The sequence below is a fragment of the Cajanus cajan genome, chromosome 1 (assembly GCF_000230855.2).
Source record: "Cajanus cajan strain Asha chromosome 1, NIPB_CcT2T_4, whole genome shotgun sequence".
Lineage (NCBI taxonomy): Eukaryota > Viridiplantae > Streptophyta > Magnoliopsida > Fabales > Fabaceae > Cajanus > Cajanus cajan.
Window position 1 is genome coordinate 4882303 of NC_138517.1, and position 19109 is coordinate 4901411.

The window sequence follows — 19109 nt, forward strand, 5'->3', positions numbered from 1 at the left end:
ATGACACAGTTGTAATTTTTCCAATTATTACACCATTTAATAAATTTCGATTGAATGATGGTTTTTTCAAAATCCATTTTTAGATTGAAGTTTTGTATTACTTTGAATACGTATGTCAAATTTTATTAAAATTGAACAATGACATGAACGTAATCAAATTATTCATATTTTGGTATGAGGAAGATTTAAACGACACTGATATAACTTTTATCGACTATTATACCATTCAATAACTTTATATTAAATGTCAATTTTTCAAAACGTACAGTTAGATTGAAAGGTATTTATTCCTCGATCATATATACATAATTGTATATTAATTCAAGATCATTTAATACCTCATTCTGATAGAACAAAATTGTTGTAATATATTTATTTTAAAATATATTAAAATAAGAACACTTAGATTACTTTCAAATTATTATTTAATTTTAACAAAATTTAATATAAATATATAAGATGATATGAAGTTATAATTTCATTATTGAATCAGTGAAATGTATATATGATCTAAGTGAAATGAAGTTTCAATCTAACAATGAATTTTGAAAAAATATTATTCAATTGAACATTATTGAATAATGTAATGATTATAAAAGTTACACCAATATAATTTAAACATTTCCTCTTTTTTTCTTTTTCTTTTTTTATCTATCTATCTATCTATCTATCTATATATATATATATATATATATATATATATATATATATAAAGTATTGGAACTTAGAAACATTACTTTAATATTGACTAAAATTCAATTAGGGTTTGAAATTGATTCAACTCATTTAGAGTTGTTAAGGTGAACTATTTGACTTAATCTAAATTGGCACCATTGGTTGGATAACATGATGGGGCAATCCAATTTGGTGCACTATGGTTTCGTGACTTAACTGGATTGACCCATTAATTGTAGAACTCATTGATTACTGCATGACAAATGTTATTTTTTTCATATATTTATTTGGTTTATTGTAGGTGCCAAAATGACCTACTCAACTTGTTTAGGTTCGCCCCATCATCAACCTACCTACCAAAAACAAGTTGCCTGAGCTGGCTCGCCAAGTAAAAAATGGTTGGATGCCCTAATCCACTTTATCTAAGGATGGGTTGACAAGCCAATCTGCCAAAAACATTAAAAAAAATGCATATTATTTTGGATATTTCTTTTAACATATTTTTTTTTTCAATATTTAAAAAATTCACATAAATTATTGTACCTAAATAATAAAATAAATATTAAATTAAAATATATTTAATTTGATTTGTTGCATAACAAATTTCAAATTTGCTACATAATAAAATAGGTATGTCATAATAATGATAGTAATAATAATAATAATTTTTCCAACACATTTGTTGAAAAAAAAATCTCAAATAATATAATAAAATAAATCAAATTATTTAAACTTAACATAAAAAATATAAAAAAGTAACCTTCCTCATTAACCATCCCTAATTCATTGTATTATTCGTCCATTTTTTAAAAAATTTTTACGGCAATATTCTTCACAGAAACTAAATTTTTTTTTTTTTAAGGTTAAGATACAAAATGGATAGTTTTTTAAAGATATGCAACATAAACTAACTTTTGTTGTGCATCTATTCGAAATACTCAATAAAAAGTAGTGTCCATGAATAATATTTTTATTAAAAAAAATGGCAAGTGTTGTGAATAGCAGCCCCTTTCCACAAGCTTAAGATGTAACCTTCATGTTTTGGGCAAGCCCAAAACTATTGAGGTCAGGTCCCGTCTCTTGCACACGGGCTACATTTTCGGATCCGGTTACTTTACGGGAAATTTTTGTGGCAATTGCTTATTGCAAGCACCAAATTAGGCCAATTTTTCTAATGCTATTAAATAATTTAAGAATTTTAAAGTCTCAAGTTAATCTCCCTTTATATGTCTGTATTATATGGTGTCAAACTTTATGTTCGGAACCAAGAAATTATAAGTCAATTCATTAGAGGTAAACAAGAATTTTTCAAATGCACATAAGAGTTGGAAGAGAATTGAAAGAGACCCGAGGGCATGCCTATGCCTTATGACCTTGGATGTGGTCACTGAGCAACTTCATGTAATGGAGCATATAGGGATTCTTTAGCTGAGCTCTAAGAAGAATCTTTAGTTATTGGAAAAATAATTCAAGACCATGACATCTTAGGAACTTCAAGGATATGCCATTATTTTTAATTAGAAAAATATAAGGAAAAGTTTATAGGTTTTAGCTGGACAGGTATATCCAAAGCATAACCCTAGAGTAGATGCCAATGTGTCCATGGTTACCCCTAAATGTTGTACCTATATAATATGTTGGTGTGTGTCACTCAGCACTTGACAAAGTAGCAAGGTATAGACACAGTTTATAGGGAGCTATAAGGTAGTGAGGGGGACTTGTATTATTCAATATAGTAGGCAAATCACTCATAGGGCATGTCTCTTTTGGCAGGTATAATTAATGATGATTACTTTGAAACTATTAAAATATGTGTTTGTTTGAATATAAGTTAGCAGTACTTTTAAAATTATTTTTATTAAAAAATTGTTTATTTTTAATAAAAAAAAGTTCTTCTAAATTTGTAACAAAATAAACTTTATATCTTATAGTAATTTACTTGCCAAAGGAGAGCTGCCCTGTCAGTGTTTGACTTACACATTATTTGTCTCCTTTGCATGCATCCAATGAAACTATTGAAAAAGGTAATGTAAGCTTTGCTTATAATTGATAGTGCTTGACATATAGAAATTTAGGAAGAAAGACATGATAATTTTATAGTAGTGTTTTGCATTAGCAAAATATTTAGTAGGGCAGTCAAGTGATTTGTCTTTAGTTATATGTCTTTCAAGACTGCACCTGGTTTGCATAGAAAATCATCACTACTTTAGTTAGCATTATTGTTTTGGGTGAAAAAACAAAAAAGAACTTATGTTTGGGACAGTACCATATGTAGATATTTCATATTTAAGTTAAAAACCCATAACTTAGATGTAGTTGTGATTTGGTGTAAGATAATTATGTCTCGTGTGAAAAATATGTGACATATAAATAGATTGATCAATAATTAGGGACTAAGTTATAAATATAAGTTTAAGTAATTTTGAGAATAATTATTATTTAATGGGAATAACGATCTTTAAGGGATTATAATACCTACTAATGTGAAACAAGGTCCACATCCTTAACCAAAAGTATTCTCTCAAACCTTAATCATTACAAAAGATAGAGAGAATAAAAGAAGAGTCAAAGGTAGTGAAATCTTGATTCTCTTCTCAAGAAGACGAAAGTGCTCTAAGGATCAAAGAAGATTTCTATTATAGAGAAAGGTACACATTATTCTTTATTATTATGTGAGAATCATGAATTTCAAAGATCCTTTTAATTTTCTATAATTGATAGTATTAAAAAATTATAAATTTACATGTGATATCAGAGCATATGTTGTGAAATTGTATGATTCTCCATAAATATTACACATACACACACACACACATATATATATATATATATATATATATATATATAATTTCCAATTATATATTAACCCTAATTATAAATTTAGGGATTCATTTTTTTTCCGTTGCATGTACCGATTACATTTTAATGGAATGTTTTTATGGTTATCAAATAAGGAATTAAAGTTTCGATCTCTTACCCAGTTTTAGGGGGGTGTATTGGATTAGGATTTTAAAGGACTTTTTTAGTTAAAAAAAATCTTGCGGATTTTAAAAGACTTTGCAGGATTTTCATGACTTTTAAGATTTTGCAGGATTCTATAAGACTTAAAATCAGGATTTTAATGATTCTGCAAGACTTTTAAATCAAGATTTTAATGGATTCAGTGAGATTTTGTGGATTTTGTAGAATTTTTGTAGAGTTTTGACATTTGATAAGATTTAAAAAAAAATCATACATTCAAATTTAAAAAGAGTCAAAGCAAAAATAATAAAAAAAATAATAATGTCTAGATAAATAATAATAATAATAATTCTCCAAATGGATCAAACACCTCAGTCATTATAAAAAAAATGCAAAAACAGAAATATAAAAACATAAGATAATATTTTATATAAAAAAAATCAGTATATTTGATACTGGGAAAATATTTAGATATATAATTTTTTTTATATAAACGGAAGTATTTAGATATAGAGAATATATATATATATATATATATATATATATATATGTATATATATATATATATATTATTTTAGTTATATATTATATGATAATTTTTAACGATATTTATAAATGTAAATTAGTCTAACAAATATTTTAACAATATTTCCTATTTTTTTAAAAATAAGCTAATGAAGGCATAAATCCTAAACCTTAAAAAATTAGATACTGCAATGTCTTATGTTAATTTTTTTTAAATATTAAAAAAATCCTAATTTCACAATATAAAAGTAAAAAGAAAAATTCATAGTAAAAAAAATAAAATAATCGTTGAGTCATAAAAGGAGGAGGGATAAGAGTAACAAATTCAAGGGAAGGAGAAAGATCGCAATTTTTATGCTGAGAGAGTTCTTCCCCCAACTAATATCCATTTTCATCTCATTCTACTCATAGAAACCTTAACAATATCATCTTATATATATATATATATATATATATATATTGTAGAGATTATGATATCAATTTCATCTTTCACATTTTTCTTTTCTTGACGTGTTATAAAAAAAATTACCACTTCAAAGTTAAAATTTCAAGCATTTTTTTGTGTTATATAAAGGAACAAATTCAACTACATAGAATAAAATAAAGCAAGTCAATTAAAGAGAACGAATAGAAAAATAGAGCAAGTCAATGACACTATCATTTACATATCGGAGTTTCACAAAATAGGGGAATGAGATGAGAACAGTACTACAATATTATATATGAGCAATGAACAATAGTATAGTATTATTAGTAAATAAAAAAATGGAGAAGACAGGAACATAGAAAAAAAAAATGAAAAATCCACTTGAAAACTCTTAAAACACTTGAAAAGTCACTTTAAACAATCCTTCAAAATCTGATGGGTTTGGATGAGATTATTTTATGAATCTGCTATTTATAGATAACACTGGAAAGTCCTTCAAAATCCTTCTCATACAACAATCCTTTAAAATCCTTATATTTTTTAATACCAATGAATTATTTTTAAGTTGTAAAAAATCTCAAATGAATACTAGTGGATTTTAATGGACTCTTTAAAAAATCTTGAAAATCCATATTGAATACCACTGAATTATTTTTAAGTGACATAAAATCCTGATTGAATACCAATGGACTTTTTTACTCAAAAAAGTCTTTTAAAATCTTACGAAATCCTAAACCAATACACCAGAATTGATATTGAAGTTTTTTTTTGTAAAGATAAATTTTTTTACAAAGATGGTCGTAATGAGGATTGAACCTAAGTCCTCGTACTTCTAACTACCCCAATTCCTCCCCACCCAACCACTAAACTAACCCTAATGGTTTATCGATATTGAAGATTGATGTCATTGAAGTCATGCATGCTTCATGTGAATCTAATTTCTTTATTATTTTTCCCTTCTTTTACGTTTTACGATCATGGTTACTATGGCTGTTATATTATAATTGTGTACTCTAATTTGCATTGCATATGTAGAAAGCCTATGTGTACGTGATCCTTATATCAAAGGACATTTTAGAACTTTATATAAAAATTCTTACGAAAGAAACTAAAATGATATTATTGCTTTTGCCATCAAAGAACGCATAGAGTTTGTTATCTCTCGTATGATATATGGAATTGATATTAAAGTTTTATATCAATTGCAATATTTGTACTATTATTCATGATGCATGAAATTTGAAATTAAGTATGGTAAATTTGTTAGTGACTAAAGTGACCAAATTTTTATATTTATTTAATTTTAAATTAATAATGATTTAATTCAATTTCTTATAGAATAATGGATGCTGAATAATATGATTGTTTGTTTATGGATATATTGAAATTTATTATTATAAAATATTTATGTATCATCTAAAGGTTGATTAGTTGTTTTTACAATTAATGAATATAATTGTGTGTGACTTATGTGTGCTATTAGATTATTTATATACCTAAAGGTATTAGATAATTTTAATTGGTGCATGTTTAGTTACAAAATAATGATTAAATTTATTAGCATCATTATGTTTGTATGTTGTATGTTGATGTATCACCCAAATGAGAGCATTAATATACTATTAATTGATATTTGAATATATTATATGTGTAGCATATACTTTATGTCTCAAAAAACTTATGTGAAATTTTATTTCCTAATTCACTAAATTCTCTTGTAGCGTTTATTTCAATTTTTAATAGGCTTAACTTATTTGACTAGAATGAACAAGTCCAATTTCACCTTGGTGTATTGGATCTAGACTTTGCTAGATTGGAAGCGAAGCTTGTTGTTATCATTGATTTTAGTAGAAATGAAGAGAAAACCTATTATAAAGCTTGGAAAAAGTCTAATAGACTCTACCTAATGTTCATGAGAATGAATGTTGCTAACAATATCAAGACAACTCTCCCAAAAACTAAAAGTGCTAAAGAATTTATGGATTTGGTGGGAGAGCCCTCTCAAACAACTGATAAGTCTCTTGTTGGGACATTAATGAGTACACTGACCACCATGAAGTTTGATAGTTCATGTACTAGGCATGATCATGTCATTGAGATGACCAATATTGTAGTAAGACTTAAGTCCTTGGGAATGGCTATGAATGAGAACTTCCTTGTACAATTTATTCTTAACTCATTACTAATTGAGTATCGCCCATTTCAAATAAGCTATAATACCATGTGTTAACTCTCATTTCTACTTACTTTTTGATACAAATCATTGGGCAAATGCAACTCCTTCATTCAATCTTGAAATATAATTGTTCTCTTTTGATTCAATTTTTGTGCATATATAACTAACCCAAAAATCATCTAACAATACCCTGATACACCTCATTTTTTGTGCAGGTATTGATTAGAAGAGTTGATGTTGAGTATTCATGAGATTGGAATCTGAAAGAGCAAAAAATGAGGAGCTAAGGAGTAGGAGAAAGCAATTTGCACCAGGCGTGTAATTACCTGCGTTGGGCGTGCTCAAGGCAGAGAGCAACACTCTCTATATTTCATTATTGCATCGGGCACATTAACATCTGCACTGGACGCGATTCAAAGCAGAGAACAACTACTCTTTGGAAGACACTACGCCGAGCACAAAGTATAATGCGCCAGACACGTAAACCTTATCTTGACTCGTCCAGCTCATATTTGAACACACTTTCAAGGTTTTCTTCCCCATTCACACATAGGGCGACTTTTGGGAGCTATGGAAGGGATTCCCGGTGCTTGGGATTGTGCTGTGTGTGGGTCTTTCCTACGGTTCTTCCATCTTCTCTTCTATCTCTATTTTTCATTTGCCCTCATTATTTTGAGTGGTTATACCCATTTTTGTGGGGTTGGATGTAATCAACTGAACTCTTGTGTAATCTTTATCCTATTAATGATTTATGCTTATTTCATTCATTGTTGTATTATGTTTCTATTCTTAATATTTGCTTTGGATTGATCTTCCATTTCTTGATATAGGGTCCATTGGGTATTGAAAAATAGTCCTTGAAACTAGCTCTAAAACAAAATACCTAGTGAGAAATATATTTAGGAATGGAGCTTGACCCATTAGTAGTCTCAAACCCTAGCCATTAATGTAGGTACATATATTGGATACTCACTATAATACCATGAAAGACAAATGGAATGTACATGAATTGCATAGTATGTTGGTTCAGGAAGAAATGAGACTTAAGAATTAAGGAAGTCACTCAATTCATTATGTAAGCCACCAAGGGAATCAAGGAGCTGGAAAGAAATTTGTTAAGAAACATGATAAGGGCAAAGGGCCATTAAAGATTAATGAGGCATCTATGAAAATCCAAAAGAAAGCATCAAAGGGTAATAATTTCCATTTCTGTGGAAAATTTGGACACTTCCAAAAGGATTTCCCAAAATGTAAGGCTTGGTTCAAAAAGAAAGGTAAGCTTAATGCTTATGTATATTTTGTGTCAAATTTAACTGAAGTTTCCCATCATACATGGTGGATTGCTCCATAGATGTATGACTCATGTTTCTAATACGATGCAGGGATTCACTACAATCCAAACCATAAGCCCAAATGAGAAGTTCATCTTCGTGGGGAATAAAGTGAAAGTTCTAGTGGAAGTAGTTAGAACTTATCATCTAATTGTTGACATTGGACATCATTTAGATTTATTGGAAACTCCTTACGTACATAGTTTATCTAGGAATTTAGTTTCATTATCTAAACTTGATGTTATTAGATATTCTTTTACTTTTGGTAATGGATATTTCAGTTTATTTAAGCATAAGCATCTCATTGGTACTAGTATTCTTTGTGATTATTTATATAAATTGAACTTAGATGGTTTGTAAGATGGAACCCTCTTAAATTTGCATCATAACATTGGTACTAAACGTAGTTTAGTAAATGAATGTTTTGCTTTCTTGTGACATAAATGTTTAGGTCACATTTCTAGAGAAAGAATGGAAAGATTAATAAAAAATGAAATTCTTCCAAAACTAGATTTTACAGATCTAAATATTTGTGTGGATTGTATTAAAGGAAAACAAAAAAAACATACAAAGAAATGAACCATAAGAAGCACTCAGCTTCTTAAAATTGTGCATACCGATATATGTAGGCCTTTTGACATCAATTCTTTCGAAAAGGAAAAATACTTCATTACCTTTGTAGATGACTATCCACGTTATGGTTATGTCTATCTATTGCATGAGAAATCTCAAGTAGTGGATGCCTTGGAAGTTTACTTGAATGAAGTAGAAAGACAATTAAACAAAAATGTGAAAGTTGTAAGATCTGATAGAGGTGGTAAATATAACGGAAGATATGATAAAATTGGACAACACCCAGGCCCATTGCTAAACTCCTTAAAAAATGTGGCATTTGTGCACAATATACAATGTCAGGTATATCACAACAAAATAATGTATCAAAAAGGTGTAATAGAACTTTAATAGAGTATAGTTAGGAGTATGTTAAGCAATTCAACTTTACCCATATATTTGTAGATGTATGCCTTGAAAAGTGTTATGTATTTGTTAAATAAGGTTTCTAGTAAGGTAGTTTCAAAGACACCTTTTGAATTGTGGATTGGTAGGACACCTAGTTTAAGGCACCTGCATGTTTGGGGTAGCTAGACAAAAATAAGGATTTACAATCCACATGAAAAGAAATTGGATGCAAGAACAATTAGTGGATATTTTATTGATTATCCACAAAAATAAAAGGGTATATGTTTTATTGTCCTAATCATAGTATGACAATTGTTGAAATTGGAAATGCAAGGTTATTGAAAATGGTGAGATTAGTGGAAGTACAATTCCATAGAAAGTGGAAATCAAATAAGTTAGAGTGAATGTGTGATGGAACCCTCCTAACATTGATGGATGACAATTACCAATGGAAGGCCTCCTTTACTCCAAGGATCATGGTTCTTCAAGCTCCCTAATCTTAGATGATGATGATGACCGAAAATGACAATGGAGGTTAGGTGATTGATGAAATGTTTGAGAGGTGCTCTAGGGTTTTGGTTCACTCCAAGGTTGATGAAGGCCACTGCTAGAGTTCACTCACTCAAGGTGGAGATAGGTAGGGTTTGGCCGAAAATAGCCAAGAGACTAAGGAGAGAAATCAAGGCACAATGACTCACTCAATATTAATATACTCCAAAGTAATTACATTAAGCATAACCTCAAGTATATATAGATTATGATGTGAGGTCAAGGCTAATCATTTAGGGTGACGACTAGGTCTAGGAGTGTGTGCATTTCCATGCTAAATGTGAAGGAAATGCAACACAAATGCAAGCCACATGTAACCCTAAATGTCACGCCTACTTGGTGACCAAAGATGGAATCTTTGGTTTGGTTAAGTTACATCTAGGTGCATAATAAGATTATGCAACCTATGTGCCCTCCTCTTAGGCCTAAGCTTCTCTAAACCCAAAAATAACTCCAATAATCACCAAAAACACATCTAGGCTATCTCTCCAACCCTATCATAATACCCTAGCTACAAAATAAAATCCTATCATCTAGGGTACCCCAAAATATAAGGGTAAAATAGAAAATACAAACAAAAATAAATCCTATTATCTAAGGTACCCAAAATACAAGGATAAAATAGGAAATAAAAATAAAAAGTAATAAATCTTATACTAGAATACCAAGGCTTAGAAGATGATCAATACTCTACACTTATGATAAGCATGACTTTAGGCACGGTAGCTGCTCTATCATCCTGCACTCTCCTAGTCATGGACCTAGTGATAAATCTTACACAACTCTAAGGATGGTCCTCTATCAATGTTCCTTAATTTGACTTATGCCTCTGATAATAAATTAAGTATTCCTTTAACTGTTGTATCAAACAACAACGAAGAAGAGCAACACAATAATGAACCCATGATTCAAAATAAATCTATTGTAGAACAAGCACAAGAAATAACATTAAGGAGGTCACAAAGAGAAAGAAGACTATCTATTTTAAACGACTATATGGTATATCTACATGAGTTAGAAACTGACTCAAACATTAATGAAAATGATCCAGTTTCGTTTTTACAAGTTGTAAGTTGTGATAGTTTTGAAAAGTGGTTAAATGCCAAAAGAATTGAAATATATGGAACAAAATGATATTTGGTACCTTGTAGAATTGTCAAAAGGTTGCAAAAGAGTTAGTTATAAGTGAATCTTTAAGACTAAACATGACTTTGATGGCAACCTTGAACAATACCAAGCTAGACTTATTGCTAAGGGTTTTACTCAAAAGGATGACATTTACTACAAAGAGACTTTTTCAGCCATCTCTCGAAAAAGATTCCTTTAATTTAGAATTATCATGGCATTAGTAGCCTATTATGACTTGGAGCTACATCAAATGGATGTGAAAACTGCCTTTCTAAATAGAAATTTAAAGGAGAATGTTTACATGGACCAACCAATGGGGTTCTCGGTTGAAGGAAAGTAACACATGGTGTGCAAATTAAAGAAATCAATATACGGACTTACGCAAACTTCCCGCCAATGGTATTTGAAGTTTAATGATACCATTGTTTCCTTTAGATTTAAGGAAATCATTGTTGATTGATGTATATATTTGAAGGTTAGTGGGAGTAAAATTATATTTTTAATTATGTATATGGATGATATCTTGCTTGCAATTAATGATCTTGGTCTTCTTCACAAGACTAAAAAATTTCTCTCTAGTAACTTTAAAATGAAAGATATGGGTGAGGCAAACTAACTGATAGGAATAGAAATATTCTGAGATAGATCACAAGGACTGTTAGGATTTTCTTAGAAAATATATATCAATAAAGTACTAGAGAGATTCAGGATGGAAAAGTGCTCAACATCACCCGTTCCAATTCCGAAAGAAGATAAGTTTAGTCTCACTCAATGTTCTAAAAATGACTTGGAACGGAAACAAATGGAAGCAATTTCGTATGCATCAATTGTTTGGAGTATTATGTATGTTTAGATCTATACTCGACCAGATATAAGCTTTGAAGTTGGAACGTTAGGAAGATACCAAAGTAACCTGGGAATGAAACATTGGAAAGCTACAAAGAAAGTTCTAAGATACTAACAGGGAACAAAGTGTCACATGCTTACATATATGAAGTCAAATCACCTTGAGGTAGTTGGGTATTCAGACACTAACTTTATTGGATGTATGGATTCAAGAAAATCCACTCTTGCCTATGTATTTCTTTTAGCTGGAGGAGCTATATCATGGAAAAGTGAAAAATAAACAATTGTTGCTTCATTAACCATGGAAGCTGAAATTGTAGCATGTTTTGAGGCTACAATTCAGGCTAATTGGCTACGAAACTTTATTTCAGGGCTTGAATTATTGACAATACCGTTAAGCCACTAAAAATGTATTGTAATAATTCTGTAGCAGTATTTTTTTCTCTAAGAACGACAAGTACTCTAATGATGCTAAGCATATTGAATTAAAGTACTTTGACTTGAAGGAAGAAGTTCAGAAACAAAGAGTGTCAATAGAACATATTAGCATAAACCTTATGATAGTTGACCATTTAACAAAGAGATTATCGCCCAAAACATTTATTGAGTATGTTAAAAATATAGGTATTATTGTTACTAATGATTGTTGAGTATTATGTTTATTTTGTATTAAGTGATTGACACTTTGAACTCATTAATGATATGTTTTTGAGTATCTATTCTTTATGGTTTTATGCATATTTGTATTAGAGTAATGTAAATAGGTTCTATCTTGGATAAAGACATTACGTTGGACCAATTATGTTTTTCTTATTAATGATCATATTAAGAAGAAGACTTGTTTGTAGTACATGGAAGGGACTATGTCGATTAAACTTATATACAACCGTCATCAAATTAGTTCTTATTTTTAATTATGAAATTATGACGAACCCAATGAATAAAATGATTTAGTCATTTTAATGCACATTATGTTAGTTTTATTTATTTATTTATTTGTTCGTTATGAGAAATGTCACATGAGTCAAGTGAGAGAATGTAAGATAATTATGTCTCATATGAGAGACATGTGATATATAAAGGGGCTAATAAATAAGTAACTAAATAATTAGAGACTAAATTATAAATGGGTTTAATAGAATAGTTTTAAGAATAATTGTTATTTGATGGAAATAACGATCTTTAAGGGGTTATAAATATTTACTAATGTGAAACAAGGTTCACACCCCTAACAGAAAGTATTCTCTCAAACTCTAGACATCACAAAAGATAGAGAGAATAAAAGAGTCAAAGGAAGTGAAATCTTTATTTTCTTTTTAAGAAGACGAAAGTATTCTAAGGATTAAGAGAGATTTCCATCATGAATTTTAAAAATTCTTTTAATTTTTTGATAATTGATATATAGTATTAGAAAATTATAAAATTTACAATTAGAAGTCCACTAGTACAAAAGGGGTAATTTACGTCAGTTATTTTAAGTTTTTTTATGTCAGAAACAGGTTTGACTGTTAATGCGAGAGACGTAAATTTATAGCCGACATAAATTTACGTGGGACATTGTCAAGACCCGACATAAAAAAAAGTTGTAAAAAAAAACACTAAAATATTTACGTTGGACTATGCCATGTCCAATGTAAATGTATGCATTTTTTTTTTAAGATTTGTATTACTTTTTGATACACCCAAAACCTGCATACAATCCAAAATACAAAACCTAACCCAGGCAGTCCAAAATACAAATTCAAATATAATTTATATTTCAAAATTGAATCACAAAAAGAAAATAATATATAAATCTTAAAAAGCATAAATAAGACAATGTAAATACTATTATCCTAAAAAATCTATAGAACATAAGTTTGTCAACGCTATCAAACTAGAAACATAATATACAACTAACTAAACTTAGAAATCTAACTATTATATACTTTGAAGAAAAAAAGTTGCCCATTATTCTCTTATCTTGATGATTTCATCTTCGGGCAATGGAGATGAATCTTGAAAGACCTAAAACATTAATAAGTGTCATTAATATGCAATATTAATTATCATAAAGGTATATATACTTAAATAAATTTTGATATGAATTACCTGCCCCCAAGAATCAGTAATACCCGTAGAAACTATGGCTCTCATCCAATACATGACGTAATAACCACATTCAAATGAGTCTTGTTGCTTATTACACTAAAATGAGAAACAAATAACAATATTATTTACAAAGTCGATAAATTCAAATATTATTGCCTCTATTAAATAATTTGCTAACCTTAGGGAATATAAAGTCCAATGTCTTTGATCTGGCTCTTCCACTTAAAATATTAGTTCTAGACACGATTCTAATTAATTGAAATAAAAACAGATGTTAGCTAATATATATGTTACAGTTTTAAAACATAATGAAAAATTATAGTTACCCTTGTAATTGACATTTCATTTCGTGGCTTGGTTTTCGATGTAGTGAATATAACCACACCACGGTGTATTCCTTAGGAATGATTAAAATTAACTGCCAATGGGACCTACATTGTATGACAAAAAATTAGTTATAAAATTACCATAATTAAAAAACTAACCCTTTAATGTATGGAGCCATGTATATATGTCTTCTTGATTCACTCATCCATGTTTGCATATATTGCTGGATCTGGACCTGAGTGTTTCCTTATTTTTGGATGGATTGAGGCTCAATAAATCTATATATTTTTGCTTGTGCTTGCTCCACACACAATTTGTCCATGTACCTAACACAATTAATTATTATAAGTTAAATGTAATTATTGTAATTTTAGACTCATAAAAGAAAATACCACTACATGGACCACAACTGTATGATAGATATATTTAACATGGAGTTTTCCCCAACAATCTCTAATGCGTCGGGCAGGGATATGCATGCATAATGACCCTTCACACTATACCCGCTCAAGTTACCATATGCTGAAAAATAATTTATTGTGCAAAATAACATTGCACGCAAAGTAAATTTTTCTTCACGATATGCATCAAAGACCTCCACTCCTATTTCCCACAACATTTTCAAGTCATCAATCAAGGGACTAAGATACACATCTATGTTATTTTTTGGTTGTCGGGGTCCTGATATCATCATAGACAACATAATATATTTTCTCTTCATACATAGCCAAGGAGGCAAATTGTAAATGACCAACAAAACTGGCCATGAACTGTGTTTACTACTTAAGTTCCCATGAGGATTCATGTCATTTGTAGCTAGACCAATTCTAAAGTTTCTTGACTCTGCACCAAATTCTGGAAATGTTTCATCAATTCTCTTCCATTACGGAGAATCAACTGGATGTCGAAGAAATTTGTCACATTTTCTACCATTTTCATGCCATGAGGTTTTTTGCATCCTCTTTAATGGTAAATAATCTTTTAAACCTAGGTATTATTGGAAAATACCATAAGACCTTAGCAAGGGGACCCTCTATTTCTTCCTCACCACTACTTCCATCAGTTTTCTTTTTGAACCGCGACAATCCACATGTCGGACACACTTTCAATGTAGCAAAATCATTTGTATACAATACGCAATCATTAGGGCATGCGTGTATCTTCTTATACTTCAAACTCATTGGACATAGTATCTTTTTTTCCTCATAGTTGCGATTAGGTAACATGTTATCTTCTAGAAGCATCTCTTTCAACAACTCCAATAATTTTGTGAAACTTTTATCAGTCTAGCCATTTCTTGCTTTTAAACTAAACAATCTTAAAGTTCCTGATAATCTTGTAAACATACTGCATCCTAGGTACAATGGTTGCTCAAAATCAAAATTTAAGGTATCATACACATGTGCTTTTTCAAAATTTTCTTCACCAACATCACATATCATCTCTTCTAAATTATCGTCCATCCCTTCAAAATTTTCAGTTGTTGACACTGTTGGAATGTCTAATATTTCTCCGTGCCATGTCCATATCGTATAACTCTTCACAATACCAAATATAAATAGGTGATCACGTATTTTCCCAACTTCTTGACGTATCTGATTCAAACAACGAACGCATGGATAATAATATGCCCCTTTGATGGGTTTTCCATTTTCTCTTACAAATTGCAAGAACTCTTCAACTCCATTTTTGTACTCTTGACTAATGCGACATGCATTCATCCAACTTCGGTTCATTATCTATATATTAACACAAATTAACTATTAACTCAGTTATTCATAATTATTCTAACCTAAACTACAACCCTAAAAAAAAGGTATTAGTTATTCATAATTATTCTAACCTAAACTCCGTTACTGGAACGACCCGTTCTAAAACAGAACGGCCCATTCTGCTTGCATAGGTCATATGTTAATTTTGCATCTAGAATGATCCGTTCTCAAACCAGAACAGGTCGTTCCTGATGCACAAATAACACACAATGAGTGCAAGCAAAACGGGCCGTTTTACTTGGAGAACGGGCTGTTCCACATGATATTAACTTATATATTCACAAAGGATGATCCACCTAAACGCGAAGAAGAGGATAATATTAACTAATATATTAATAGATCAATACATACATTTATTTTCAACAAATTAGCTAATATATTAAGAAAGGATTTTCCAAACTAACCTCAAACGCGAGCCCAATGCAATCGATTAGAAACTCGAGAACCACCCAAACGCTCAAATGTGCACTCAGATGCAATACACTGAAACAAAATATTGACTCAGAAGAAGACAAAGTGATAAGACTCAGATATATGCAATACACTCGTTTAAACGCGCGCGAAGAAGAGAAATGGCCCCTATGAGGTCTGATGTAAAAAAAGTCATTCTAATTACAAAAATGCCACCTTATTTTTTTAACGTCAGATTTTTCTTTGTCCGACGAGAATACAGTGACGTAAATTTCATATTTTGTACTAGTGATCACATGAAGGATGGAATTAAAGTCACCACAAAGCTACACCTAAGGAAGCATCCTACCTATGATTTAAGATATGGACATTTATGGTTGTTTGTAGCATTTCATGATGTAATTCTTTACCAGACATGCTTATATAAGAACTATCACTTAGTTTGTTTCACACAATCACCCTTCAAATGTACGATGCTTTGCAAAAAGAAATCTGAAGCTTGTAAATCTGTGAAACGTGCAACGAGATTTGTCTTTGTAAAATAGATGCTTCTTCCTAAGTTGAAAATCAACTATTTATCGTAATATATGTTGAAAAAAAAAACGTATTTGCGTCTAACTTCGTAATTATTTTAATGATAATAACAGTACCAAGTAGCAACAATGTTATCTTTTATATATGAATAAGCAACCGTGTTATATATATATATATATATATATATATATATATATATATATAGCGCGGGAAGCATCAAACTGATCCCACCATTTGACTGAGGCTTGCTTTCCAAGGATTGGAAGAAGCTTGGGATTAGCGTTTTTCTTGTACTGGTGTTGCCAGGCCAAGATCCAAGCTAATGAAAACTTTGAGAAGAAATGCAGAGAATGATGAAATGGGTTGGTTCCTTCTTCAAATCTTGACTTAAATTAATTATATCCTTCCTTAATATCTTGAGGAAGAATATTCTGGATTGGTCCGAAAAATTCCCACCATTCAGCAAACCATTGGGGAAAGAAATAACGAAAATTTTGTTTGAAATAAATTAACCAAGAATGCCAGTGATTTTTATTCTGAAACCAGAAAACGTTTGTCCAGGCATTAACATAATCCCAGTAGTTGTAACCAATAGGGTCAAAAGGCTGGGAGAATTTTTTAACTTGGTTAGGGTTTGTTTCAAAATCTTTAAAAGTCAAAACTTTTAAAATTTGGAGTGTTGAATGAGTGATAAGTTGATTATCACTTTTATCAAAATTGTTTAATTGAAACAGATTTTGAATCCACCAAGATAAATTCATAAAATTTCCTTGTCTTCTTAAGACTAAGGGGTTTGAAAAGAAAAGTTGGTGGAAATATCTTTTCACAAATTTTATTAGGATTGGGATCCCAGAATTCTGGTTCCATTTGAATTTTTTGGGAGAATCTTCCTTCTTTTAACTAATAGGAAGACAATTGTTTTTGGGTGATCGGCTGAGGCTGCTCAACCAATGTTTTAGATTGCTGTTTTGGATTGAGGGTTATCTGTGATTGGGCTATCTGAGAAATGATAGTCTTTAGGTTTTGTTCCCAGAAGATGTCATCATGTTCTTCTGAAAAGATTTGTTTCCAAGATTTTGATGGAAGCTGAGTAAGCCCGGTATCTTGGAGGGCTTGAAGGGTTGGTATTGCCATTGCATAATCAGATGGCTTATATATATATATATATATATATATATATATATATATTCTTTTAGAGTCGACTTACATCACATAAAGATTTATTTTTAAGATTTAAATATATTTTTAATTTATATAAAATGATTGCATTTTAATTTTAGTTCCTAGTTATAATTTTTTTTAAAATTTTTCTCTAAAATTTAAGTAAATTTTAATTTTGATTCTTATAAAATATTTTTATTTTATTTTTAATCCATAATATTTATTTTAAGATAGATAAATAATAGTTTTTTAATGATTTATAACTTTTTAAAAATGTTGCATATTATCATCGAATACAATTTTAAATATTACTAAGAATGATTACTTGCTCACATAATAAATATAAAAGTAGTTAATCAGAATCACAAAATCCAATGAACTAAAAAAAATAATTTCGTTAGAGGGATGAAAAATAAATTAATAATTTTTTTAAATAGACTAAATCAAATGTAATTCATTTTATATAGGTTAAAAATATATTAAAACTTATTTTTAAATTCTAAATAATTTTTTTACATGTACTTAATATATATAAAAATATTTATTAATTAAGCTTAAATATATTTTTAATCCCTAATTAAGCTTAAATATGTTTTTAATTCCTTAGATTTATGATAAATTTATTTTTGATCCCTCAAATATAAAATTATTGTTTTTAGTCCTTGATTTCAAATAATCTTATTTTAGTCCTTATATTCAAATTTTGTTAAGAAATTTATTAAACATTATTGTATAAAATCTATTTATTTGTGTTCCTATTAGTGAAAACATCGCATTAAATCCCGTTGATATTGCATAATCATTTTAATTTGTCACTCTCTAATATATTATTAGTGACCTAAGGGACTAAAATAATATTTTTAAAAATTACAAGGACTAAAAATAATAATTTTAAATTTGAGAAACCAAAATCAAATTTGTCTTAAATTTAAGAGATTAAAAACATATTTAAGCTTATTAATTATGAATTTCAATTGTATATAATAAACATTCATTTTTTGTATTGTACAAATAAAAAATTTAAATTTAAATTTAAATTATGTAGATAAAAAGTTTTGCCTTTCTTTCTTTTCTTAGTTTTTATGAATAAATATAAATTAAAAAAATTGAAGAATTTAAATACTGAGATATAATTTAAGGGAGGTGTATTGGATTAGGATTTTAAAGGACTTTTTTAGTTAAAAAAAATCCTGTGGATTTTAAAAGACTTTGCAGGATTTTCATGACTTTTAAGA

The 19109-nt window shown here is 29.4% G+C and overlaps 1 long non-coding RNA gene across 1 annotated transcript; it reads left to right on the top strand.

The window, feature by feature from the left end:
• The first annotated feature begins 2219 nt into the window (after positions 1–2219).
• Positions 2220–7531, top strand: LOC145957130 (uncharacterized). Its single transcript, XR_014433541.1, has 2 exons — positions 2220–2699; positions 6980–7531. It is a non-coding gene; the product is annotated as an uncharacterized LOC145957130 (long non-coding RNA).
• The last annotated feature ends 11578 nt before the right edge of the window (positions 7532–19109 follow it).